General features: G+C 41.6%; 1 protein-coding gene across 1 annotated transcript in view; it reads right to left on the reverse strand.

Annotated features, from left to right (window-relative positions):
- The window catches only part of GTF3C2 (general transcription factor IIIC subunit 2), an 80038-nt gene that overhangs the window by 50205 nt on the left and 2970 nt on the right, over positions 1-26863 (reverse strand). The window contains exons 2-4 of the mRNA XM_076070155.1: positions 8011-8088; positions 7225-7323; positions 574-801 (exon numbers count right to left, since the gene is read on the reverse strand). The gene's annotated coding sequence lies outside the window, so the exon portion shown is untranslated. The remainder of the gene's footprint in view (positions 1-573; positions 802-7224; positions 7324-8010; positions 8089-26863) is intronic.

The raw sequence follows: 26863 nt of genomic DNA on the forward strand, positions 1-26863 counted from the left end.
TACAATTTTAATTTGATATTACCATCGATATGAAACCACGGCTATATTCCATGGTCTGTGGCTGGTTGTATAAACATCTTTGGAGAAAATGTTGCTGAGTTTACATTGATTTAGAATGAAAAGCGAGGAAAATGTATATTTAGCAGGTCGTCTTATGCAACCAACCTTGTGTGACTTGTCGTGACTGATCAAATTTCTATTCCCTGAGACAGCTAATAGCTAAACCCAGTCCAGGCTCTCAACTTTCACAAATCTGCACTGATGAGTGTGAAGTGAAATCATATGCACACATACAACAAACAACAACAAAAAACAACCACCACCATTCACCACTAATTCTGGGTGATGTCACCATGGCTTGTGTGGTGATGTTGCTGCTTGGGCTTGACCAGCCATCTCAGGTCATTTCAGACTACTGGAAATTGTTTTGTTGGTTTGGATACCGTCTGGGAACTAGCTGCTAAGCGTATGCTCAACTTAAGCACCTTGAAAAGATGAAAAACCACACGCATCTTACCAGCTCAGACAACACTGCCAGAACAAATCATATGTAAGACACGCGTGACGCGTTACCTCTTTGTACTTTGCAACGGTCCCAAATTCCACACCTGCAGTAGGGCCAGCTCTCTGTGGATCTGATTGAGTTTGTGCAGATCCAGGGCACTGCTGTTGGCGTAGAGTGCCACGTGCTGATTGGACAGCGAGCCATTGGGCGTGGGACTCCAGTCCAGGGACCACACAGGGCCCCCAACAAAAAAGTTTAAATCCCAAGCGCGGCTATCCAACGGCAGTGCTTCAAACCTACAGGAAGATCAGGGCGCAAAAATTAATTTAGCTAATACACTTTCCCCCCATTTTTTAACTATGAATACAAATGAAAAAGTAAATTGTAAATTGTGTACAGGTCAATAAAATGACGATCCTTTAGTTGAATATTAACTGTGCATTCATAACAAAGGAAGACAAATCATGCACATAAGTGGATTCCACAATGCTCTGTGAAGATGTTTTTTAATTAATCCATTGCTACCTGCTATGACATGTGGATCGAAACATGGACATTGACAACAGAGATAAAAAAGAGATAAAAAGTGTGGAATTAAGTTTGGAGAGGTGCACACTTGGCATTATGCTGAGACAGAATGAGCAGCACATCGCCAAGTGATGTATTTTTCAATCTCACATCACTTTGGTGCAAAAATACATTTACATCGGGCCCTGTTCATCCATAATATCTTTATAGGCAAAATCCGCACTTTAATTTGCCAATGCATTCATCTCATTGTCAAACCTGAGAAACCAACGATGTCCATATAACTGCCTTTTTATTATCCCTAGAACAAGAACTGGAATAGGTGACAAAGCCTTTTCCATTGCAGCACCATCGTTTTGGAGCGACCTTGTTTCCTCCCCTTAACATTGTAAATCAATCTTCAAAAAAATATCCTGAAGTAGAAGATTGGTGCTAGATACAAACACATTTCCCAATGTGAATTGTAACTTTGATCCTTACCCGTATATCGATAGATCAATGTTAATGTGCAATTTTATTCAGGGACGACTGGGTGTTGTCTTGGTGCGGTCTGGGACTGATTATATTGTTGCCTTGTCCCAAGCTTGCATTTAGCGTTGAAAAATCGGCAGGAATGCATGTGTAGTGACATCGGGGATGTCACTGTATGGTGCCGGCCCGAGAGGGCCGTGGCACGCGATGCATTGTCATTGCGTACACCCGTAGGCGGGTGTAGTACCAGCCCTAGATGGGCTTGGTGTGCGCTGGGATAGCGCGGGCACCACGCATACCGTGTAATGCGGGCTCCCACAAGGGGGAGTGGGAGAGTGTCACCCCAGGGGTAGGGTTGCCCCGAGCCATGGCACTCTGGTTGACCTCGTACACACGTGATCCGGAGTGTCCACAGAGGGGGGCCCAGGTGGGGGGGGGCTAGGGGGATATCACGTATCCGGGGAGAGCTCTCGAGAGGGATCGAGAGGGAGCTATAAGGCTCGCGAAGGCAAGCGGGGCCAAGGGCGGAGCGGTCCCGACCCAGGAGGATATAAGGTGGGTCCCTGAGAGGGACCGGGGTCGCTGAATCCTACAAGCTGAAGCTCCACGTCGACAAGCTGGAAGCTCTACGTCCTACGAGGCATCAATACGTGGTCGTGACCGAAGTGAGGGTCTAACCCTTCGTAGCTGTAACACCTACGTATAGAGTAGTTAGCTGGGTCGTCACCACCCTAGGCTGTATCTTGTGAAGGGGCAGTTACCCCTTTGTGTTAGGTGTTGATGTTACAATAAATGTGTTGCCTCTAAAGAACGTCTGCGACTCAGTTGGAATCACTATCCATGTACTAATGCAATTTGTCCTGGAATATTTTATTTATTTTTACACTAGCTTTACTACCCAGCTTCACCTGAGACTTGGATTCTTGTCTTGGATTAATACACGGTCTATGCGAAGGGTTAAGGGGGGGGGGGACGCGTGACGTCAGTAGGCACACTGCGTAACGCTACCGCATGCGGGTGATATCACAGATGTGACGCCACCGCTCACTTGCCGTACAAAATATATCCATTATTGCACCCCCCCCCCCCCAAATACATGTCTATTTTTATACTTTTTGCATTGTGTAGAGTCTGGAAGCTACCCACATGCCAAATTTCAAGTTTGTTTCATGTCGGGAAGTATGCTAAACATTCGAACAGTCACACATTCACAAATTTCCCTTTTTTATATATATTTATGTTGCGCGACTTGCTTAGATTTTCTCTACTTTGCGCACTCCTATATTATTATTTTTATTGTTTATTGTTGTAACTATTTGACCCGCCCTGACTGGACATATGTGAAAAAGAGCTTCACAGCTCATCGGGATTCCTCCAGGATAGATAAAGATTCAGATAAAGTTTCTGATTCTGAGATGAAAAGGCATTTTTTTTTTACTTACCATAAAGTAAAAGTAAGCGGGCTTGGGCAGGACACAGAAGCAAAGGGGAAGATGGCCGGTGGTCAGCACTCATGAAGGATTGGCAGCCAAAGGTGGGAAATGCACCTGAGGGGAAATCTACCACGGTAGAGCCGGATCTTCTTTTCCTTTCCCTCTTTCATCCCCCTTGCCTCCCGCATTTCTGACTGCTGAACCACTGTCCAATCCTGGACGTGACGCCGCTACCCCTCCATGAATCTTTTCTACAACTCAAATCCTTTTCTTCTCTTTATCCATGCTCCCCTCCACCCTGGCCTCATTCCCTCCCTTCTCCCTCACTCACTCAGTCACTCCTGTCTCTTCTGCTCACAACCTCGGGGTCATCTTCTACTCCTCCTTCTCCAACCGTATCTCTGCCACTACCTGCACTCGCCACCGTCACCTTGGCAACATTCGCAACATCTGTCCCCTCATCTCACTCTCTGCTGCTACACTCCTGGTTCACGCCCTTGGTTTCACTCAGCTCGACGACTGGTACTCTTCTTCTCGACCTTCCCGTCGACTAAACAATAAAAACTAACAGCTATTTTTATTTTACCAGGTAAGGCTCAACGGGCTAAATAGCTCTTTTTCAGAAGTGACCTGCCGATCACAAATGATACCTCAACAAAGTGGCGTATCACGTGGAAATTTAGAGCAGCCAAATACTCTAAACGTGTGATGTTGATTCTACGGGGTGTTTCAAAAAGAGGGACCCAATTTCAAAGCAGTATATTTCACGATGGCAACATCTTACAATTACACAAAAAGTTACAAACTGTTGAATGAGTTATCAAGTTTTACTAACCATTTTATAAATGCTCTATGTGCCCTCCACCTGCTGTATGGACAACATCGAGACGATAGTTGAATTAATCTCAAACGCCTCTCAAAGTGTCTTCTTCCACTGTAGTCACCGCTGCCGTGATTCTGTTTTTGAGGTCATCTAGATTAGTCGCTAACGTTGGCACAAAAACACAGTCTTTGACGTATCCCCACAAGAAAAAGTCGCAGGGTGTGATGTCTGGGGATCTTGGAAGCCAAGAGTGTAGCGCCAAGTCTTGGGGTCTTGTGCGACCTATCCAATGTTGAGGCAGTGTGTCTTGCGAATGACTCAAGCAAGGGCTGTTTGTGCACTGGGAGAGGCATCTAGCGGTAGTCATTTGAAACTCTATGCCCCGCCCTTTCAAGTTGTAAGAGTTTCATTCATGGGGAGTTCGTGGTGGCAGAGATATAGCGCTTTCAAATCGGGTCCACATTTTGAATCACCCTGTAAATGCGGATGGAAAGATTGGAGGAACCGGAAAACAATCCACATGACCAGTGCGAGAACACGCAAACTGCAAATATACAAGCATCAGCGTCGGGATGGAACCCTCAACCTCCTGCATATGAGGCGAGTTAGTTAACATCTCCCCACCGTGGCGCCCGCTCCTCTCCAACAGTAGATACAAAACGCCTCAGCCGTGATAATTTTTAACCTACCCCACAATTCCCACACGTCTGCTCTACTCTCCCAACTCCACTGGCTCCCTGTCTATCGCTGTCTGTTTACATTTCTCACTCGAAGTCTATAAATCCCTCCAAGCTCTTACTCCATCTCTTGTCTCTCACTCCTCTATCCTAACCTGTCCTCTCTGCTACCAGTCTCTCTCTCTTCTTGTTCCCTTCTCACTCCGTCCACCGGAACCAACTCCCACTGCAGCACAGAGCAATCGTCTTCACTATCACAACAAGTAGCTTCCGTTCCTCCCTTAAAACAACCCCCATGTCTTCCCCCTAGCCCATCCTGTTACTGCAACTCCCTGCCCCCAACCCCCAGCTATGACCAGGCATAGACCAACCCCTATCACTACTATAACTACCCCTAATAATACCCCAACCCCTATCACTACCCCAACCCCTACCCCTAGCACCACCCCAACCCCTATCACTACCCCTAGCACTACCCCAACCTCTATCCCTACTCCTACCACTACCCCAACCCCTATCACTACCCCTAGCACTACCCCAACCTCTATCACTACCCCTACCCCTCCTTAACCACTCGCACCTGTCACCATAACTACACCACCACTATTAATAACCCCACTATTTATTTTAATCACTATCATCTTATGTAAACAATTACAAACATTGTAAAGAGCCTTGGACTATGTAAATCTATACAAAATAAGATAAGCTCTGTGGATTGTTACATCGCGGGACAGGGAGAGACGTGTTGATGAGGGTCTGAGTGGGATCTACAGTGAGGAAAAAAAGTATTTGATCCCCTGCTGATTTTGTACGTTTGCCCACTGACAAAGAAATGATCAGTTTATAATTTTAATGGTAGGTTTATTTAAACAGTGAGAGACAGAATGACACAAAAAAATCCAGAAAAACGCATGTCAAAAATGTTATAAATTGATTTGCATTTTAATGAGGGAAATAAGTATTTCACCACCTCTCAATCAGAAAGATTTCTGGCTCCCAGGTGTCTTTTATACAGGTAACGAGCTGAGATTAGGAGCACACATCTAAAGGGAGTGCTCCTAATCTCAGCTTGTTACCTGTATAAAAGACACCTGTCCACCGAAGCAATCAATCAATCAGATTCCAAACTCTCCACCATGGCCAAGACCAAAGAGCTCTCCAAGGATTTCAGGGACAAGATTGTAGACCTACACAAGGCTGAAATGGGCTACAAGACCATTGCCAAGCAGCTTGATGAGAAGGTGACAACAGTTGGTGCGATTATTCGCAAATAGAAGAAACACAGAAGAACTGTCAATCTCTCTCGGCCTGGGGCTCCATGCAAGATCTCACCTCGTGGAGTTGCAATGATCATGAGAACGGTGAGGAATCAGCCCAAAACTACACGGGAGGATATTGTCAATGATCTCAAGGCAGCTGGGACCATAGTCATCAAGAATACAATTGGTAACACTACGCCGTGAAGGACTGAAATCCTGTAGCGCCCGCAAGGTCCCCCTGCTCAAGAAAGCACATATACATGCCTGTCTGAAGTTTGCCAATGAACATCTGAATGATTCAGAGGACAACTGGGTGAAAGTGTTGTGGTCAGATGAGACCAAAATGGAGCTCTTTGGCATCAACTCAACTCGCTGTGTTTGGAGGAGGACCCCAAGAACACCATCCCCACCGTCAAACATGGAGGTGGAAACATTATGCTTTGGGGGTGTTTTTCTGCTAAGGGGACAGGACAACTTCACCGCATCAAAGGGACGATGGACGGGGCCATGTACCGTCAAATCTTGGGTGAGAACCTCCTTCCCTCAGCCAGGGCATTGAAAATGGGTCGTGGATGGGTATTCCAGCATGACAATGACCCAAAACACACGGCCAAGGCAACAAAGGAGTGGCTCAAGAAGAAGCACATTAAGGTCCTGGAGTGGCCTAGCCAGTCTCCAGACCTTAATCCCATAAAAAATCTGTGGAGGGAGCTGAAGGTTCGAGTTGCCAAACGTCAGCCTCGAAACCTTAATGACTTGGAGAAGATCTGCAAAGAGGAGTGGGACAAAATCCCTCCTGAGATGTGTGCAAACCTGGTGGCGAACTACAAGAAACGTCTGACCTCTGTGATTGCCTTGCAGAGGGGTCAAATACTTATTTCCCTCATTAAAATGCAAATCAATTGATAACATTTTTGACATGCGTTTTTCTGGATTTTTTTGTTGTTATTATGTCTCTCACTGTTCAAATAAACATACCATTAAAATTATAGACTGATCATTTCTTTGTCAGTGGGCAAACGTACAAAATCAGCAGGGGATCAAATACTTTTTTCCCTCACTGTAGCGGCTGTGGTTGCACAGATGGAGGTAGGAGGTATGCGGTCCTGCAGAGGTGAGATGTGTGGCATGAGAATGACGAGAGCTGAACAAAGCTGAGGTGTCACGCCGATAAGAAGTAATTAGCTGGAGGGAGTTGGAACCAATCCATGCTGAAACCACATCACGGCAGGATGTGCGAGTGCACGGGGTGGGTGAGGCACAAAGAGTCAATGGTCAGAACAATGTTCCAAGTTCATAAATAGAACTTTGATTTGGACTCGAGGAATCCAATGAGTTAGGAAGCTCTTCTTCACAGACGTCCCATTTACTTTCTGTGATTTCCTCTTTTAATCTTGAATCTTTGGGTGGAATTGTATTGTCACTTGTTGAACCGGCTCAGCCTCACACAAGTCACCTCAATACTAAAAGGGTACCTGCCCTGGTAAAGGAAAGCCTCGTGATGACTCTATGATGAGGGCCTTACCTGTGCAGCTGGTGAATCTGCAATGCTTCTGGAAATGCTTCTCGTCGTATTTCAAAGCGCGGGGAACGACTCTCCTTTGGCAAATACTTCACACTGTCGCTGAAACATGTAATTTAAAAAGAAAATATTTCAAACAAAGAAGCAATTTACAAAGCACGTTATTGTCTGCATACATAAATAATTCAATTGTGGGTCTGAGGAAAATTACATCCTTAAAATTTTACTCAAATTCACCATATCACAGAAATCCATATGTAATAAATGACAGTTGAGATTTTCCACGTTTCAATCAGTATCTGTAAATGTCAGAGTATATAACGATTTGTTCCTGGGGGAAAAGGTACCCAATTAAGCACGAGCTTTACTACACAAAGACAAAGACCCTCCGTATAGACTGAACAGACTGTTGGGGCAAGTGCTGTTAGCGCCTATGAAGGCCGGAACAGCACACGAGGGGGTGGATGGCCAGCACCACGCCCGGCTGCCTTTGTCTCCCCAGTGCCGATGTTTACACAATGCCCCAGGCACTCATTTGAGGCCGAGTCGACCGAGGAGAGGCCGAGGGCTGGTACAGATAATCGTTACTGGTGTTGGCTGTGAGCGGGAATCGAACTTGAGCTCACCGAGTTCGTAGCGCAGCGCGCTAACCGCTCCACTACCGCTCCCCACACGTTTCTACACACACACACATTATTATACACACACGTGTTGGTGAACCAAAGAAAATTAGTCTATTTTGGTATCTTTTAGTTCTCACTTGGTTAAACAAACCTCATCTTGACATACCTTGTACTCAGAAGGGTCCAGTCAGTGATTAATGGGACCCATTGGGGGTACACAGAAGATGAGTAATGAATCCGACGACTGAAACAAAAAAACAAAAATATTATCAATGGTGTTAAAATCGAAATGAGCAATTGCACCACTGTCTCAACTTTTATCAACCACGGCTCACAACGTTAATTTGGCTGCTGCTATAAATTTCCACGTGATAAGCAACTTCGTTGAGCTATCATTTGTGATATACAGGTCGCTTCTAAAAAAGCTCAATGGACCTTACCTGGTAAAATAAATATAGTTTATAGTTTTTTTTTTATAGTTTATAACCAAATTTAATTTTAACTTTTCCATATTATTGGCATCATTATTATTACTACTACTACTAAGATTGTTTACCCATGAAGGCTCATGGCTATTTTTTTTACGGGGGTGTTAGCAAGTTTTTTTGCAGTAGAGGGGCGATGTTGCTGTTGTTTAATCTGAATTGTAGGTATCATTTTTCAACATTGGAAATGTTTGGTCAGAACTTGGCAGGACCCTCCGTGACAAACGAATCTTGAGACTCAGTCCAGCTTTCCTGGGTAAACTCGGATGACAACAGCAATCGAGTTTGACACGTAATTGGCACGTTTTGTTTACGTGACAAACTCTTACTAATTGGCCGTGTCAAGTAGTGACGGATTATAACGACACATTTACATTTACGTGCTCTAACCCAAACCCCCCCCCCCCCCTATGATGGATAAAAGTAATCGAAATATGTGACCCCCACGAGGCACACGGTGTTGGTAGCCCCTTATCCAGCAGTGGAATGACCAAGGGCTGCGTGTGTGTGCTGCTCCACCTGCCCCCGTGTGACCGCTTACTGCTCTCTTGTCCTCTGCAAAGCCTCGTGGAAAAAGCTCATTCTGTCGCAGGGCAGCAAACTCCGCGTCGCCCTTCTCTGCTTCTCACTCTGGGACCTTAATTCCGAGTCCTGCATCATCATTATTCACCATCACGGATATAATAATGAATAAATGGGTACCAGTAATTAAATGGAAATCTCACCACTTTAGTAGATTATGATAATCAGGTAAATCTCTATCGAACTTTTTTTGCCAGTATCAAAATGATGGGAAATAAATTATTTGCCAGAAAGGGTATAAAGCCTATTATTATGATTATTTTTTCATCATTCAGTAAAACTAATAAGATACAAAAATCAATAAAAATGTATAATATCAACACAAAACAGGACCTTAGAAAGCAAACTTCAAATTTAGGATGATGCATAGTTGCTGCTCAATTAAGTTATACAATAAAAGATTAATTAAAAACAATCATCGGATTAATAACACTTTAAGTCTACCGAAACAAACAGCCAAATAATATCAATTATCCGATTACGCCAACCGTCCAACTATGCAGTCTTCGAGCTGTGAGGAGAGCAAAATTTAATCATTTAACTTTTAATACCAACGACTTCATTCAGTAATACTTTTGATTGTGGAAAGATGTGTCTGTTTCTCAAGAGCTACTATTCGGTAACTATTCATATGTCGATTTTGAAACTGGTCATCGGAAAACATTTGTAAAATGCTCATCAGGCCCCATGGTGTAAAAGTGCAGTCTGCAACTCCTATCATTATTATTATCCACTCTGCCTGGCCCCTCTAAGCATGTGTAAGGGATCTGCGAACCATCCTCACACACTCGCACCACGCAGACATGAAATCTCCGCACTCAGCACAGCACGCACCAATCACACGCACGGGAATCCACTAAACGGGTTCAAGGGTTAAAGGGCACTGACGTCACACGGACCCGGCATGCGAGACGGAGATGTGTATTGGGAACGAGGGCGGGGCTGCGGGAGGCGGGGTTGATTTTAGGAACGAGTGTGGCTGTGGGTTGAAGAATAAACAAGTGCGTAAATAGTCTCCGACTTCTCTTCACATCTATCTATATATATAAAAAAAGTCATTGTGTGTGGGTTTGTGAGTTTGTGTGGTCGCGCGCTAGGCTATCCAACGGTGGGGTTTACGTAAAAAAATAGCCAGGCACCACGCCGTAAGCCCCGCGGTCAACAAGCGCTATTCCTTTTTCACATCTGTCAACTTTAAATTAGTTTAATTAGCGATTTACTGCGATTTTTGTGCGCTACGCTTTTATTTATTTATGACACGTGCACGACCATGCCAACTCACGTGCCTTTGGTGGGGAGGATGGCCCATGCCAAGTCACATGCCTTCGGTGGGAGTGAGGATCGCGTTAAAAATCCTATAAAAATACACTAAACGCTCAGGTAAATTCTTCACTGTTTCATGTCCCCCCCACCATTATGCGTGCAGTTATTACTTCTATACAGTTGGTAGATGCTACCACTACAGTGAGGGAAAAAAGTATTTGATCCCCTGCTGATTTTGTACGTTTGCCCACTGACAAAGAAATTATCAGTCTATAATTTTAATGGTAGGTTTATTTGAACAGTGAGAGACAGAATAACAACAAAAAATCCAGAAAAACGCATGTCAAAAATGTTATGAATTGATTTGCATTTTAATGAGGGAAATAAATATTTGACCCCTCTGCAAAACATGAATTAGTACTTGGTGGCAAAACCCTTGTTGGCAATCACAGAGGTCAGACGTTTCTTGTAGTTGGCCACCAGGTTTGCACACATCTCAGGAGGGATTTTGTCCCACTCCTCTTTGCAGATCTTCTCCAAGTCATTAAGGTTTCGAGGCTGACGTTTGGTAACTCGAACCTTCAGCTCCCTCCACAGATTTTCTATGGGATTAAGGTCTGGAGACTGGCTAGGCCACTCCAGGACCTTAATGTGCTTCTTTTTGAGCCACTCCTTTGTTGCCTTGGCCGTGTGTTTTGGGTCATTGTCATGCTGGAATACTCATCCACGACCCATTTTCAATGCCCTGGCTGAGGGAAAGAGGTTCTCATCCAAGATTTGACGGTACATGGCCCCGTCCATCGTCCCTTTTATGCGGTGAAGTTGTCCCGTCCCCTTAGCAGAAAAACACCTCCAAAGCATAATGTTTCCACCTCCATGTTTGACGGTGGGGATGGTGTTCTTGGGGTCATAGGCAGCATTCCTCCTCCTCCAAACACGGCGAGTTGAGTTGATGCCAAAGAGCTCCATTTTGGTCTCATCTGACTACAACACTTTCACCCAGTTGTCCTCTGAATCATTCAGATGTTCATTGGCAAACTTCAGACGGGCACGTATATGTGCTTTCTTGAGCAGGGGGACCTTGCGGGCGCTGCAGGATTTCAATCCTTCACGGCGTAGTGTGTTACCAATTGTTTTCTTGGTGACTATGGTCCCAGCTGCCTTGAGATCATTGACAAGATCCTCCCATGTAGTTCTGTGCTAATTCCTCACCGTTCTCATGATCATTGCAACTCCACGAGGTGAGATCTTGCATAGAGCCCCAGGCCAAGGGAGATTGACAGTTCTTTTGTGTTTCTTCCATTTGCACCAACTGTTGTCACCTTCTCACCAAGCTGCTTGGCAATGGTCTTGTAGCCCATTCCAGCCTTGTGTAGGTCTACAATCTTGTCCCTCACATCCTTGGAGCACTCTTTGGTCTTGGCCATGGTGTAGAGTTTGGAATCTGATTGATTGATTGCTTCGGTGGACAGGTGTCTTTTATACAGGTAACGAGCTGAGATTAGGAGCACTCCCTTTAGAAGTGTGCTCCGAATCTCAGCTCGTTACCTGTATAAAAGACACCTGGGAGCCATAAATCTTTCTGATTGAGAGGGGGTCAAATACTTATTTCCCTCATTAAAATGCAAATCAATTTATAACATTTTTGACATGCGTTTTTCTGGATTTTCTTGTTGTTATTCTGTCTCTCACTGTTCAAATAAACCTACCATTAAAATTATAGACTCATAATTTCTTTGTCAGTGGGCAAACGTACAAAATCAGCAGGGGATCAAATACTTTTTTCCCTCACTGTATAGGCCGTAGATATTACTGCAGAGCAGCCAGGGACATCGCGCCTGAGGTAGCAGCCCAGCCCCAGACTGCCAAGGTGCCACCTCGGCCAGCTGGACTGTATAGGCGAGGCTGGAGGCTCTGCACGGGACTAGACCTCACCACGTCACTGTCAGGTGAGTACTTTGTGCTATAGATTTAATAAATACTGCTATAGAGTCAGCATGTACTACTCTAGTGATAGCAGGTACCACCACAGTCAGTATGCACTGCTGTAATCATAGCAGGTACCACCGCAGTCAGTATGCACTGCTGTAATCATAGCAGCTACCAACACAGTATGCATTGCTGCAGTGAAAGCAGGTACCACCACAGTATGCACTGCTGTAATCATAGCAAGTACCACCACAGTATGCACTGCTGTAATGATAGCAGGTACCACCACAGTATGCACTGCTGTAATCATAGCAGGCACCACCACAGTCAGTACACACTGCTGTTACATTTTTAAGAGTAGTTTTGAAATATTTTTAAGACCCGGGCAACGCCGGGTACTTCCTGCTAGTGTACGATAAAATGTCACCTCATATACTTTTCCTGCCAATGCGACAGTGTTATTTCACGAATGTGTTTAATTGTTTCATAACTAACACACCTGCATCTCTGTTTTTCTGTACGTGCTCTCATTGCTCTCCTTGTCTTTCTTCTCTCTGTGACTGTCTCTCTCTGTGTCTGTCTCCATGTGTCTCAGTGCCTCTCAATTTTTGCCCATTTTTCTCATTCTCTAATGATATCTGTCTCTCTCACTGTCTCTCCTTGTCTCATATAGATTTATATAACGCCTTAGTCAAAGGTGCTTTGCAGTAATTATAAAATTGCACGTAAGATGATCGTGGTCAAAATAAAGAGTCGGTTGATTGAAAGTGGTGGTGTAGTTATAGTGACAGAAGGACTGGTGGGAATGGTTAATGAGGGGTTGTGGGAGATCTGTATCTGACACTACAACACTTAAATATGCGATAAAAGAGTTCAATATAATTGTGAAAAAGTAAATAACCTATCGTAAATCGGATAATCGGAAATCAGACCCTATTTTCCCAAAGACAGAAATATCACTTGCCGATGTGTTTTTCCTTTTATCAGCCACATTCAACATGGGTTTAATAGGTTAACATCCACAAAAATACTTAATGACAAAAGCTCCACGCCAAGTTGCATCGGAAACCAGACTGACTCTGTTTAAACGTGTTCAGTCATGTTGGAAGATGCATTGTAAATGAAGTAAATCGATCCATGGTTGCATTGTATAAATTTCGTAAATGTGGACCATCATACATCGGATACTGCCTGTATATATGTTCAGTATTCCAGATACCTTGCTTTCTTCATCCCAGCTGTCCCCATCACTGTAGAGTTCTGTTATAGAGTCACATGTTCCGTCCTCAGGTATAAAGTCCTCATCTCTGGAATCATCAGTGAAGCTCTCTGCATGTTCCCCGCTCTCCAAAAATGCAGTGCGCTTGTCGCTTGATTTCTGTTGATATTATGAAACGTCCCGTACAAAAAAGATTTAGTAAAAAATCATGATTCAGTCAGGTATTGGAAGCATAAGACCTATTCTCATTTACAGTAATACAAGACAGTCAATATGTGAAAACAAGATACACATTCGACTGTAAAATAACATGAAAGTACTTGTATAACTCGGCTGATCTCGTGGTGCCAAGGCTGACATACAATGTAGCAATCATCTTCCATACAACTCGGTTTAACACGTAGGCTTTCGCGACCAATATTATTCATAATAAAGGTTTTTGGGTTAGATCACGTTATTTATAAATGTGTCGTAACCCTCCACCACCCGACACGGCCAATCAGCAAAAAAAAGTGTCACGTTGACAAAAGACAATTAGTTCACTACTTTAGCCCACCGGTGTGTTGAAGAGTGAATCCTTAACATTTACAGTTTGAATACGACGTTTCGCTGGTAATCACATCCAGCATCATCGGGCAATTCGCCAGAAAGGTAAAGCCCTCACTTGCTATATTCTTAGCTCTTTCGGTAAAGTCACGTTAAAGGGAAACAATAACATATATAACAATATATATTTTATTATTGTTTCCCTTCAACGTGACTTTACCGAAAGAGCTAAGATTATGAATTACTGCAGTCACGAAAGCTTTAAATCAAAATTTCCCTCACTTGTTCTCGGTCTTAAATAGAGCAGCAGGGTGACATCATCATTTAACTCATTTCAGGTGCGGTGATTTGAGGCGGAGAGGGGGTATTGTAATTATATAATCGATTGGTAATCAGTCAATGGTTATGATTAGTAATGAGTTGTAGATTAGTAATCAGTTGTAATGTGTGTTATTGTGATTATATGCTACATTAGTAATCCGTTAATTAATGTGTTTCCCCTATAATGAATTGTAATATGTATTATTTAATAATACGCTTCCAAGCCGCACTAAGCCTATAGCTATCAGAACGATTAAAGTATTTCTGTTTCTCTCAATTTCAATGGATTCTCTAATTAGTCTTTGTCAGTAATAATTAGTTTTACACAACACTGCAACGTTATCAAAATCAATTGAGTGTCCTTGTTGACAAGCATGTTCTGCCACTGCCGACAGTTGTGTTTGAGATAATTTAATATTTCTTTGGTGTTCTTTTAGTCTTATGCTGATGTTACGTCCCGTCTGTCCAATATAGCATCTGCCACATAAACAATAAATCCGATATACACCTTCTGTTGATAATTTACGTAATTCGTCTTTAGTGCAAGATACTAGTTTTTTTTTATTTTGTGTACTGTACCAAATCTTACTGTAATGTTTTGCTTTTGCAAAACACGGGCTAATTTGTCAGTTACTCCTGAGATATATGGAATTTTAATTGTTTTAAGAATCTGATCGCTTTCAGCAGTGTTGCTTTGCAACTATTATCCTGGGGCCAAGACGTATATAGGGGTATTTTTGTGTTTAGTTTATTGTCCTTCCCCCTCACCTCCGATAAGCACGGTTGGCTATGTACAGTGCAAAAGAAGTTCAACATACATACATACAGGTCTGGTATCGCTGGAATCCATACTCTTTGGTTCTTTTATAAATAGGAATTCCATCCACATATATAACCTTGTTGTAACAGCTCTTTCGCTTGTTCAGCAGTTTCACTGCTGGATTATTTTTTCTGCCCGAGGACGACCGCTTGTGTTGCGATCAAAACGTCGTGATATATTATTTGTATTTTGTTTTATTTTTCTACCTACGTGACTTTCCCGAAAGAACCAAAGACTATAGGTCTGGTACCCTTAGGAGTTTGAAAGAATGCAGAGGCATCTTCTTTCGCGCAGCTTACAGGCACACCATTATGGGCAGATCCAATGTTACGGACAACAACCATGTCTACACAATCAACAAATGTGGCCAAATATCCCGATGGACACAGGAAGTGCAATTAAAGGATGTGGTCAGGAAATGTGGCGAGGGCAAATTCTGCCCCAACGCTATTTTAAAAAAAGTTCAGTTTACAGTGAAATGTTTAAATATACATTCCAGGTTAATAATGTAAACTCTTTCCCATTCCAAGAGTTTGCAAGTTGCAGGGTGTGGGTGCCGTTCACCGCCGAATCTCGGAACGTGCGAGCGGCTCATCATTCATATTATTTATAGAGGCATAGTGCCGTTGTTTTTAAAGACATTGTTACTCGCCACAGAGAACCGTAGCGACACAACCGCACTCTACGATAGCTGGTGCCAAGCTCTGCCACACGCCCTCACGCATGGCCTTGTGGGAGCCTCGGTACCGCAAAAGTTATTTTAATTTTCTTCTGGCTCCTTTCCTTCCGGTTCTTCCGATACCATTCCGATGATATACATGTATCCTGACGTACACGTACGTCATTGGAATGAGAAAGGGTTTTAATAAGGTAGGCTTATCATACCGTTAATTTTAAAGGAAAACAATGACCAAAACTACAGAAAGTCGATCATGCAAACTTTGTGGGGCATTGACAAAAACTGAAAGTACAAAACGTATCAAGTGAACCGTGATACCTTCTTATCATGATTGCTCTGTGGCACATCAGAGGCACTTGCTTCCTGTTGGGAGCCCTCCACGAGTAACAAATCCTGGAGAAACTTCTTGGCCCTACCGAGAGAGGGACATTGTTTAAACAGCAGCAGTAGCATCCATTCCCTTATTAATTTGTATATTTCTGTTTAACACGTAGGCTTTCGCGACCAATATTATTCATAATAAAGGTTTTTGGGTTAGATCGCGTTTATTTATAAATGTGTCGTAACCCTCCACCACCCGACACGGCCAATCAGCAAAAAAAGTGTCACGTTGACTAAAGACAAATAAATCACTACTTCAGCCCACCGGTGTGTTGAAGAGTTAATCCACATTTACAGTTTGAGTACGACGTTTCGCTGGTAAATACATCCAGCATCATCGGGCAATTCGCCAGAATGGTAAAGCCCTCGCTTGCTCCCGGTTTTTATATAGAGCAGCAGGGTGACGTCATCACTTAACTCATATCAGGTGCAGTGATTAGAGGCGGAGGGGGGGGGGGTATTGTAATTATATAATCGATTAGTAATCAGTCATTGGTTATGATTAGTAATGAGTTGTAGATTAGTAATTCTTTAAATGTAATGTGTATTATTTAATAATACGCTTCCAGGCCGCACTAAGCCGGTAGCTGTCAGAGCGATTAAAGTTATTCTTGTTCCTCTCAATTTCAATGGATTCTCTAATTAGTCTTTGCCAGTAATAATTAGTTTTACACACCACTGCAACATTGTCAAAATCAATTGAGTGTCCTTGTTGACAAGCATGTTCTGCCACTGCCGACAGTTGTGTTTGAGATAATGTATTATTTCTCTGATGTTCTTTTAGTCTTACGCTGATGTTACGTCCCGTCTGCCCAATGTAGCAGCTGCCACATGAACAATTAATCCGATATACACCTTCTGTTGATAGTTTAGGTAATGCATCTTTAGTGCAAGATACTAGTTTTTGAATTTTGTGTACTGTACCAAATCTTACTGTAATGTTTTGCTTTTGCAGAACACGGGCTAATTTGTCAGTTACTCCTGAGATATATGGAATTTTTATTGTTTTAACAATCTGGTCGCTTTCAGTAGTATTGCTTTGCGATCGTGATTTGGCATTCAGTGCTCTGTTAATTTGAGCATTATTTTAGCCATTCTGTCGTAGTGCGTCTTTAACGTGTTTAATCTCTCTCACTAGACTCTCACCATCTGACACTGTTTTGGCCCGATGTACGAGCGTCTTGATAAGAGAGGATTTCTGAGCTGGATGATGATGTGATTCTGCATTCAGATAGGCATCAGTGTGCGTTTGCTTTCTGTAAACGCTGTGTTATTTTACCGTTTAGGCCATGTCCAAGCAAAATATCTAGGAATGGGAGTGTGTTATTCACCTCCATTTCCATGGTGAACTGGATGGCCGGGTTTTGTGCATTGAGATGATTTAGAAAATCATTAAGTGTATCTTTACCATGTGGCCAGACAACCAAAGTGTCATCCACATACCTAAACCAAAAGGATGGTTTTAATGTGCTCGAGGCAAGTGCTCTTATTTCTAAGTTTTCCATGTACAAATTTGCTATAGCAGGGGATAAAGGAGAACCCATTGCTGCTCCTTCCTTTTGTTTAAAGAAATCCCCTCTCCATAAGAAGTAAGTGTTATTTAAACAATGGCCAGCAAGTTTCGGAATATCTTTTTGTAAACCGGTATTCTTTACTAGTGTATCAAGTAATTTAAGCGATTCGTCCACTGGAACCTTAGTGAATAGAGAAATCACATAAAAACTTACCAGAATATCATCAGGAGTAAGTTTAATATCTTTAATCACATTCACAAGATGTTCTGAATTTTTTATGAATGAAGATGTCTTACCGATGTAGGGCTGTATTTGTTTGGTTATATATTTTGCTAATTGATATGTGGCAGAGCCAATTGTACTGACTATGGGTCGTAATTGGATGCCGATTTTATGAATCTTTGGTAGCCCATAGAGTCTAGGTGGTTTTGAGGCCCTTGGCTTAATTAGGTATTGCTCATTTTTAGGGATTAATGAATTTGCAATTATTGCAGTGGTCTTACGTTCTAAAGTATTAGTTGGATCTCGTTTAATTTTTATGTAGGTACTTTCCTCTAGTAAATTTCTAATTTTATTATCATAATCGGCTCGTGACATCACTACAGTAGTGCGGCCTTTATCAGCTGCTAGGATTTGGATATCCTTATTTACACGCAGCTCTCTTAAGGCTTTTGCCTCGTTAGAGCTAATATTTACTTTTGGAACTTTGCTATTCTCAATTATTTTAGCAACCTCATGTCTAGTCATCTCTGCCTCATTATGTGGAAGGAGTCTAACTACTGATTCTACCTCAGCAATTATCTCATCCACTGGAATTGTGCGTGGGGTAACGGCAAAGTTAAGGCCTTTAGAAAGGATAGAGACCATGTCACCGGTTAATACAGTGTTGGTCAAGTTCAGTACAGTTTTGTTTTTACATTTTTGGTTTTCAGTAGGGATTTGTTTATTATGTAGTCTAGAAAATGTATTAATTTGGTTAGTTTTTGTTAGTTTAAACACATTATCAGCCGATTGTTGTGTTATGTTATCGATTATATTCCAATAATGCATAGATACACTATTGCTTATATCTAAGTGTAACTGCTTTAGCGATTCCGAAATGTAAGATAATTCACTCCTATTGTGCTGTATTCTCTCTATTAATAATAATTCGCTAGCTTTGTGTAGTATTTGGTTAGCTTTAGAAGACTTTATGTGATGTGTTATTTTAACTGCGTTTGGTATTACCTTTGAATCTCTGCACCTTTTGAACGCCAGTGAAGATATCAATTTCATCCGCTTAATGCGAAGCTTCTCCAATTTTCTGGTTTTAAGAAAAGTATCCTCCCCATAGAGGTTAGTCAGTTTAACACGTAGGCTTGCTTTCGCGACCAATATTATTCATAATAAAGGTTTTTGGGTTAGATCGCGTTTATTTATAAATGTGTCGTAACCCTCCACCACCCGACACGGCCATTCAGCAAAAAAAGTGTCACGTTGCCAAAAGACAAATAATTCACTACTTCAGCCCACCGGTGTGTTGAAGAGTTAATCCACATTTACAGTTTGAGTACGACGTTTCGCTGGTAAATACATCCAGCATCATCGGGCAATTCGCCAGAATGGTAAAGCCCTCGCTTGCTCCCGGTTTTTATATAGAGCAGCAGGGTGACGTCATCACTTAACTCATATCAGGTGCAGTGATTAGAGGCGGAGGGGGGGGTATTGTAATTATATAATCGATTAGTAATCAGTCATTGGTTATGATTAGTAATGAGTTGTAGATTAGTAATTATTTAAATGTAATGTGTATTATTTAATAATACGCTTCCAGGCCGCACTAAGCCGGTAGCTGTCAGAGCGATTAAAGTTATTCTTGTTCCTCTCAATTTCAATGGATTCTCTAATTAGTCTTTGCCAGTAATAATTAGTTTTACACACCACTGCAACATTGTCAAAATCAATTGAGTGTCCTTGTTGACAAGCATGTTCTGCCACTGCCGACAGTTGTGTTTGAGATAATGTATTATTTCTCTGATGTTCTTTTAGTCTTACGCTGATGTTACGTCCCGTCTGCCCGTCGTACTCAAACTGTAAATGTGGATTAACTCTTCAACACACCGGTGGGCTGAAGTAGTGAATTATTTGTCTTTTGTCAACGTGACACTTTTTTTGCTGATTGGCCATGTCGGGTGGTGGAGGGTTACGACACATTTATAAATAAACGCGATCTAACCCAAAAACCTTTATTATGAATAATATTGGTCGCGAAAGCCTACGTGTTAAACTGACTAACCTCTATGGGGAGGATACTTTTCTTAAAACCAGAAAATTGGAGAAGCTTTGCATTAAGCGGATGAAATTGATATCTTCACTGGCGTTTCTCAAAAGGTGCAGAGATTCAAAGGTAATACCAAACGCAGTTAAAATAACACATCACATAAAGTCTTCTAAAGCTAACCAAATACTACACAAAGCTAGCGAATTATTATTAATAGAGAGAATACAGCACAATAGGAGTGAATTATCCTACATTTCGGAATCGCTAAAGCAGTTACACTTAGATATAAGCAATAGTGTATCTATGCATTATTGGAATATAATCGATAACATAACACAACAATCGGCTGATAATGTGTTTAAACTAACAAAAACTAACCAAATTAATAAATTTTCTAGACTACATAATAAACAAATCCCTACTGAAAACCAAAAATGTAAAAACAAAACTGTACTGAACTTGACCAACACTGTATTAACCGGTGACATGGTCTCTATCCTTTCTAAAGGCCTTAACTTTGCCGTTACCCCACGCACAATTCCAGTGGATGAGATAATTGCTGAGGTAGAATCAGCAGTTAGACTCCTTCCACATAATGAGGCAGAGATGACTAGACATGAGGTTGCTAAAATAATTGAGAATAGCAAAGTTCCAAAAGTAAATATTAGCTCTAACGAGGCAAAAGCCTTAAGAGAGCTGTGTGTAAATAAGGATATCCAAACCCTAGCAGCTGATAAAGGCCGCACTACTGTAGTGATGTCACGAGCCGATTATGATAATAAAATTAGAAATTTACTAGAGGAAAGTACCTACATTAAAATTAAACGAGATCCAACTAATACTTTAGAACGTAAGACCACTGCAATAATTGCAAATTCATTAATCCCTAAAAATGAGCAATACCTAATTAAGCCAAGGGCCTCAAAACCACCTAGACTCTATGGGCTACCAAAGATTCATAAAATCGGCATCCCATTACGACCCATAGTCAGTACAATTGGCTCTGCCACATATCAATTAGCAAAATATATAACCAAACAAATACAGCCCTACATCGGTAAGACATCTTCATTCATAAAAAATTCAGAACATCTTGTGAATGTGATTAAAGATATTAAACTTACTCCTGATGATATTCTGGTAAGTTTTGATGTGATTTCTCTATTCACTAAGGTTCCAGTGGACGAATCGCTGAAATTACTTGATAGACTAGTAAAGAATACCGGTTTACAAAAAGATATTCCGAAACTTGCTGGCCATTGTTTAAATAACACTTACTTCTTATGGAGAGGGGATTTCTTTAAACAAAAGGAAGGAGCAGCAATGAGTTCTCCTTTATCCCCTGCTATAGCAAATTTGTACATGGAAAACTTAGAGATAAGAGCACTTGCCTCGAGCACATTAAAACCATCCTTTTGGTTTAGGTATGTGGATGACACTTTGGTTGTCTGGCCACATGGTAAAGATACACTTAATGATTTTCTAAATCATCTCAATGCACAAAACCCGGCCATCCAGTTCACCATGGAAATGGAGGTGAATAACACACTCCCATTCCTAGATATTTTGCTTGGACATGGCCTAAACGGTAAAATAACACACAGCATTTACGGAAAGCAAATGCACACTGATGCCTATCTGAATGCAGAATCACATCATCATCCAGCTCAGAAATCCTCTCTTATCAAGACGCTCGTACATCGGGCCAAAACAGTGTCAGATGGTGAGAGTCTAGTGAGAGAGATTAAACACGTTAAAGACGCACTACGACAGAATGGCTACAATAATGCTCAAATTAACAGAGCACTGAATGCCAAATCACGATCGCAAAGCAATACTACTGAAAGCGACCAGATTGTTAAAACAATAAAAATTCCATATATCTCAGGAGTAACTGACAAATTAGCCCGTGTTCTGCAAAAGCAAAACATTACAGTAAGATTTGGTACAGTACACAAAATTCAAAAACTAGTATCTTGCACTAAAGATGCATTACCTAAACTATCAACAGAAGGTGTATATCGGATTAATTGTTCATGTGGCAGCTGCTACATTGGGCAGACGGGACGTAACATCAGCGTAAGACTAAAAGAGTATCAGAGAAATATTAAATTATCTCAAACACAACTGTCGGCAGTGGCAGAACATGCTTGTCAACAAGGACACTCAATTGATTTTGACAATGTTGCAGTGGTGTGTAAAACTAATTATTACTGGCAAAGACTAATTAGAGAATCCATTGAAATTGAGAGGAACAAGAATAACTTTAATCGCTCTGACAGCTACCGGCTTAGTGCGGCCTGGAAGCGTATTATTAAATAATACACATTTCATTTAAAGAATTACTAATCTACAACTCATTACTAATCATAACCAATGACTGATTACTAATCGATTATATAATTACAATACCCCCCCTCCGCCTCTAATCACTGCACCTGATATGAGTTAAGTGATGACGTCACCCTGCTGCTCTATAGAAAAACCGGGAGCAAGCGAGGGCTTTACCATTCTGGCGAATTGCCCGATGATGCTGGATGTATTTACCAGCGAAACGTCGTACTCAAACTGTAAATGTGGATTAACTCTTCAACACACCGGTGGGCTGAAGTAGTGAATTATTTGTCTTTTGTCAACGTGATACTTTTTTTGCTGATTGGCCGTGTCGGGTGGTGGAGGGTTACGACACATTTATAAATAAACGCGATCTAACCCAAAAACCTTTATTATGAATTGTATATTTCTCTCGCGAAACATATCTATTTTTTCCTTTTTTGTTTGTTGAGACATGGGAAGCACACGAGCGGGAAAGATGAACGTGGAAATATATCTGAAAGCTGAGCAGTATAAATCAATGAAGGGTAAGAAATTAAAGCATCTTATAAAAATTTTGAGACAATTACAAAAAAAACATTATGTACAAATACCAGGTCGCTGTTCGAAGGAGACTGCGACCCTCAAAGGATTGGTACCATCGCCGTGGTCGCTCCCATGGTCACCCCCGTGATATCCGTGGATCAAACCAATTATTCCAGACACTGGGGTATGGTAGCAAAATAGCAGTTTATGCGAATGCTGTCGCAAGAGATCACACGTTTGGCACAACGGTCCATCACTATGTATGATGAATGAATTTGAATATAGTGACATTAAAGGAAACCAAAGGTCATGTACGCACATGACAGCAGCTTGTCGTTTTGGCCGGCCACCCTCTGCAGATGGTGACGCACTCTGGGGGATGCACTCAGCTTTCGTCGCAGATTTTTTCTTGTATTTTGGTTGCTTGACATCAACGCTTTCAGCAACGTCAACCGCAGCTCTCCCTTCATCTTGTTTATCAACAAATTGCACTGCAGACTCTGGCAGCACGTTAGGGTGTGTGTCTGTATCCCTCTTGCACAAGGACTGTATACCCCTCCCTCTTCCTCGACCCCTCCGACCACCCCGATCCCGAAATCCTCTTCCTCTTGGTCTTCCTTTGCTTTCACCAACAAACTGATCCTTTGGAAAACAAGGCTGATGCACATTTTCCAACGTGGTAGTTTCCAAATGTACAAGGTGGACAGCAGCTTCCGAGATATTGTGCAAGGATGATTTACTTTGATCGCGAATTAAATTTTCCATCGGACGTGAATAATCTTCTTCTGAATGTGTATCTTGAGGTAAACCTCGAGTAGGAGGAGCCAAACCGTCATAGATATCTCCTGTTCCTCCACTCTGAGTCATAAGCGTGCCAGGGGAAGACTGACCCTTGGACGCCAAACTGCCTGGATCACAAGAGTCAGTGAGAATTTTTCTTCTTTCGGAACACCCCAATTGTTTATCGGTGCTTAAACTACTGCATAACATTGGCTCAACCATCTCTCTCTCTTCCAAATGTTCCGACTCATTTTGGGAATGGCTTGTGAAATTGTTTGCTGGGCTTTCAGCAATAAGTGTCTGCAAGGCATCATCATTCCCCGCGTTTGAATATTTCACATTCAGTTGATGGCCAGAATCTAATTCTGCATTCCTATTTTCATCCAAATGTGCTACTGCAGAAAATCCTGCCACTATTTCACTTGAGTGTTGTTGTTCCTGGTTAGTACTGCAGTCAGATTTATCACAGGCCTCCATATTTTATAATTCCTGAACAATACGTACACTTGATCTGTAAAGCAAAAATAAAACAGTCGATCATATTGGTGAATGTATTATAGGGCTTTTAAAAAAAGCAGAATTAAAAATATTGTGTTTAAGAACTTTAAAATTTAAGTTTAGGAATAATATTCTCGCATTTTCAGATTTAAACTGAATGTCATTAAAATGACACCAAGCAGACCACGTAACAAAAATCTCTCCTTTATATTTGATCAATTAAATTAATTTACAAGGCAGCGAATACGTTTAAGTGGAAACACGCCACACGTGCCAGATGACATGAGACCAGGGGTGTCAAACACATTGCCCGCGAGCTGGACAAGCCGCCCAAGCCCCTTCCTCCGGCCCGCTACCCAAATTTCAACTTGAATTTAAACCAGATATTGAAATGGGGGATTTGGCCATGTCCTGCCGAAAAAAAATAAATCAACTCTTTGCCTGCGCTTTCGAATTTTGAATCTGTAAATTAATACTGTATTACAATAAAACCTTGAATTGCGAGCATAATTCGTTCCGGAAACGTGTTTGTAATCCAAAGCACTCGTATATCAAAGCACTCGTATATCAGTTGTGATCACGTGACGCTCGGCAGACAAAGCGTATACGTACATACTACTTGTATTGCAAGACCTCGCTCGTTTATCAAATTAATATTTATTTAAAACACTCGCAGACCAAGTTACTCGCAATCCAAAGTTTTACTGTAATAGGGTTTTTCCCCTTTTTTTGGTTTGATTTACATTTTCATAGGCCCAACTGTGTGGCCCGTGGGAGATGCATTTTAATACAAACTCGCCCGCTGTCTGATTGAATTTGACACCCCCTGCATTAAAATCAAAATCCTACAGCCCCTTATCAATCCACTGCTAGACTGAGGTCTCCTAGGCTGTCCGTTGTGTTGATCAGTGTTCGGTTTAGCAAACGGAGCATCTAAACCGATGTTTATAATCGAGGAACAAATTCGTTAGTTAAAAACTGGAAGTTAATGAATAATGCACAAATAAAAACAGGAGGCGACTCGGATTTGGAAAAGTTATCTTCATCATTAGACCTCCTTTGCCAGTACCAAAATATAATAATAGGGGTTTTCCCCTTTTTTCTGGCAACAAAACTGAAACCTTTTTACGAGGATTCATGTCTGCATTAACCACAATACCTGCAGTCAAAATGCAAACAAAAAACACACTATGATAATATATGCATTGTCCTTGAAACGGATTGGTCCACACCAAGCGACAGCTTTTTTTTGAGCCTCGACCCAATTGGTGCTCGACCAGATGACGCCAAAAGGCGTACAGCTCAAAGACAACGCACTATCAAAGTAATGAGGGCTCGGGGTGAGCAACTACATCATTAGACCTCCTTTGCAAGTACCAACATTTAATAGGGTTTTCCCCCTTTTTTCAGGCAACAAAACTGAAACCTTTTTACAAGGATTCATGGCTGCATTAACCACAATACGTGCAGTCAAAATTCAAACCAAAAAAAGGGGAAAAACCCTATTACAGTAAAACCTTGGATTGCTAGAAACTTGGTCAGCGAGTGTTTTGCAAGAAGAGCAAAAGTTGTAAATACATTTTAACTTCTTTTTGGTTCTTTCGGTTAAGTCACGTATTATACCACATGCTATAAACCATACCATTAACCATGGTTAATGGTATAATAAATAGTATAACATTGTAATGTTTAACACAATTCATAAGGCAATATATAGTATTGTAATTGCATAGTGAATATACAGCAGTGTGGTATATAGTTGGGATCATAGAATAAGACAGTGTAATGTTACAAGTCTAATATTTTATAGTCTAAAGTATAGGGTAGTGTAAAGTAACGCATTGTATAAATCAAAGGTGGAATTTGTCTATGGATATGATATTATACCATGTAATTTAGATTGGAAGGTATACTATTGTATAGTAGTCCAGTTTATAGCAGTTATAATGCAACACAGGACAGAGCAACGCACCTTAGCTGTTCTGCTTTGGTATTTTTCTGTGTGCCCAGCCGCCATCCTCCGGAGGTGGGGCTGGGTAACATGCTAATTAATATGTTAATTCCGCCCACACAGCTTAAAAGACGCTGTCCATGCTTGGCAGTGTTCACTCAAGCGCTGTCTTCTGGACAGACTTGTTTCTTCACCTGAAGAAGGCTACTTGTGTTGTGGCCGAAACGTCGTGAGAATTTTATTTTTATTATTTTATTTCCACTCTACGTGACTTTATCGAAAGAACCGAGAAGATGAATCCCTGCAGTCACGAAAGCTTTAAATCGAAACATTTTAACTTGATAAACGAACGAGGTCTTGCAATACGAGTAGTACGCATACGCTTTGTCTGCCGAGCGTCACGTGATCACAACTGAGCCGATGGTTCTCTCTCGCTGCGTGATTTTGGGTAATCGTCTCCCATGCTCGGTCTCAGTCAGCGTGCCTCACTCGTATAGTCAACATCCGTGCGAGCGTATACTGTTTACTATAGTGTTGTGACCCCGTGTGTGTGCGTAAAGTATTTTTTTTACTTTGTGTCCAAGTGTAATGACTGTTCTTTAGTAACTGTACTGCAACAATGGCCCCCACGAAGAAAAAGGTTGAAAAGGAGGCAAAAGCAAGTGTCATTGGATAGGTTCCTTGTTAAAGTCGCACAAAAAGAAAAAAGATTCCAGTGAGCCAACAGATGGCAGTGATTCCGTAAGTGACAATGAAAGTCATCCTACACAATAACCCTCCTCTCTCTCGTCTCCCTCACACCAGCCACGATTCAATTTAATTAATTTTATTACTTTATATTAAATTTAAATAATAAAAATATTAACAGGTATTTTGTAATAATCATTTTTATATTAATATTTTTCAGTTGTGGAACGAATCATCTGAGTTTC

This window comes from Petromyzon marinus, chromosome 27 (assembly GCF_048934315.1).
Source record: "Petromyzon marinus isolate PM22_M1 ecotype Great Lakes invasive population chromosome 27, UKy_Petmar_22M1.pri1.0, whole genome shotgun sequence".
NCBI classification, from domain to species: Eukaryota; Metazoa; Chordata; class Hyperoartia; order Petromyzontiformes; family Petromyzontidae; genus Petromyzon; species Petromyzon marinus.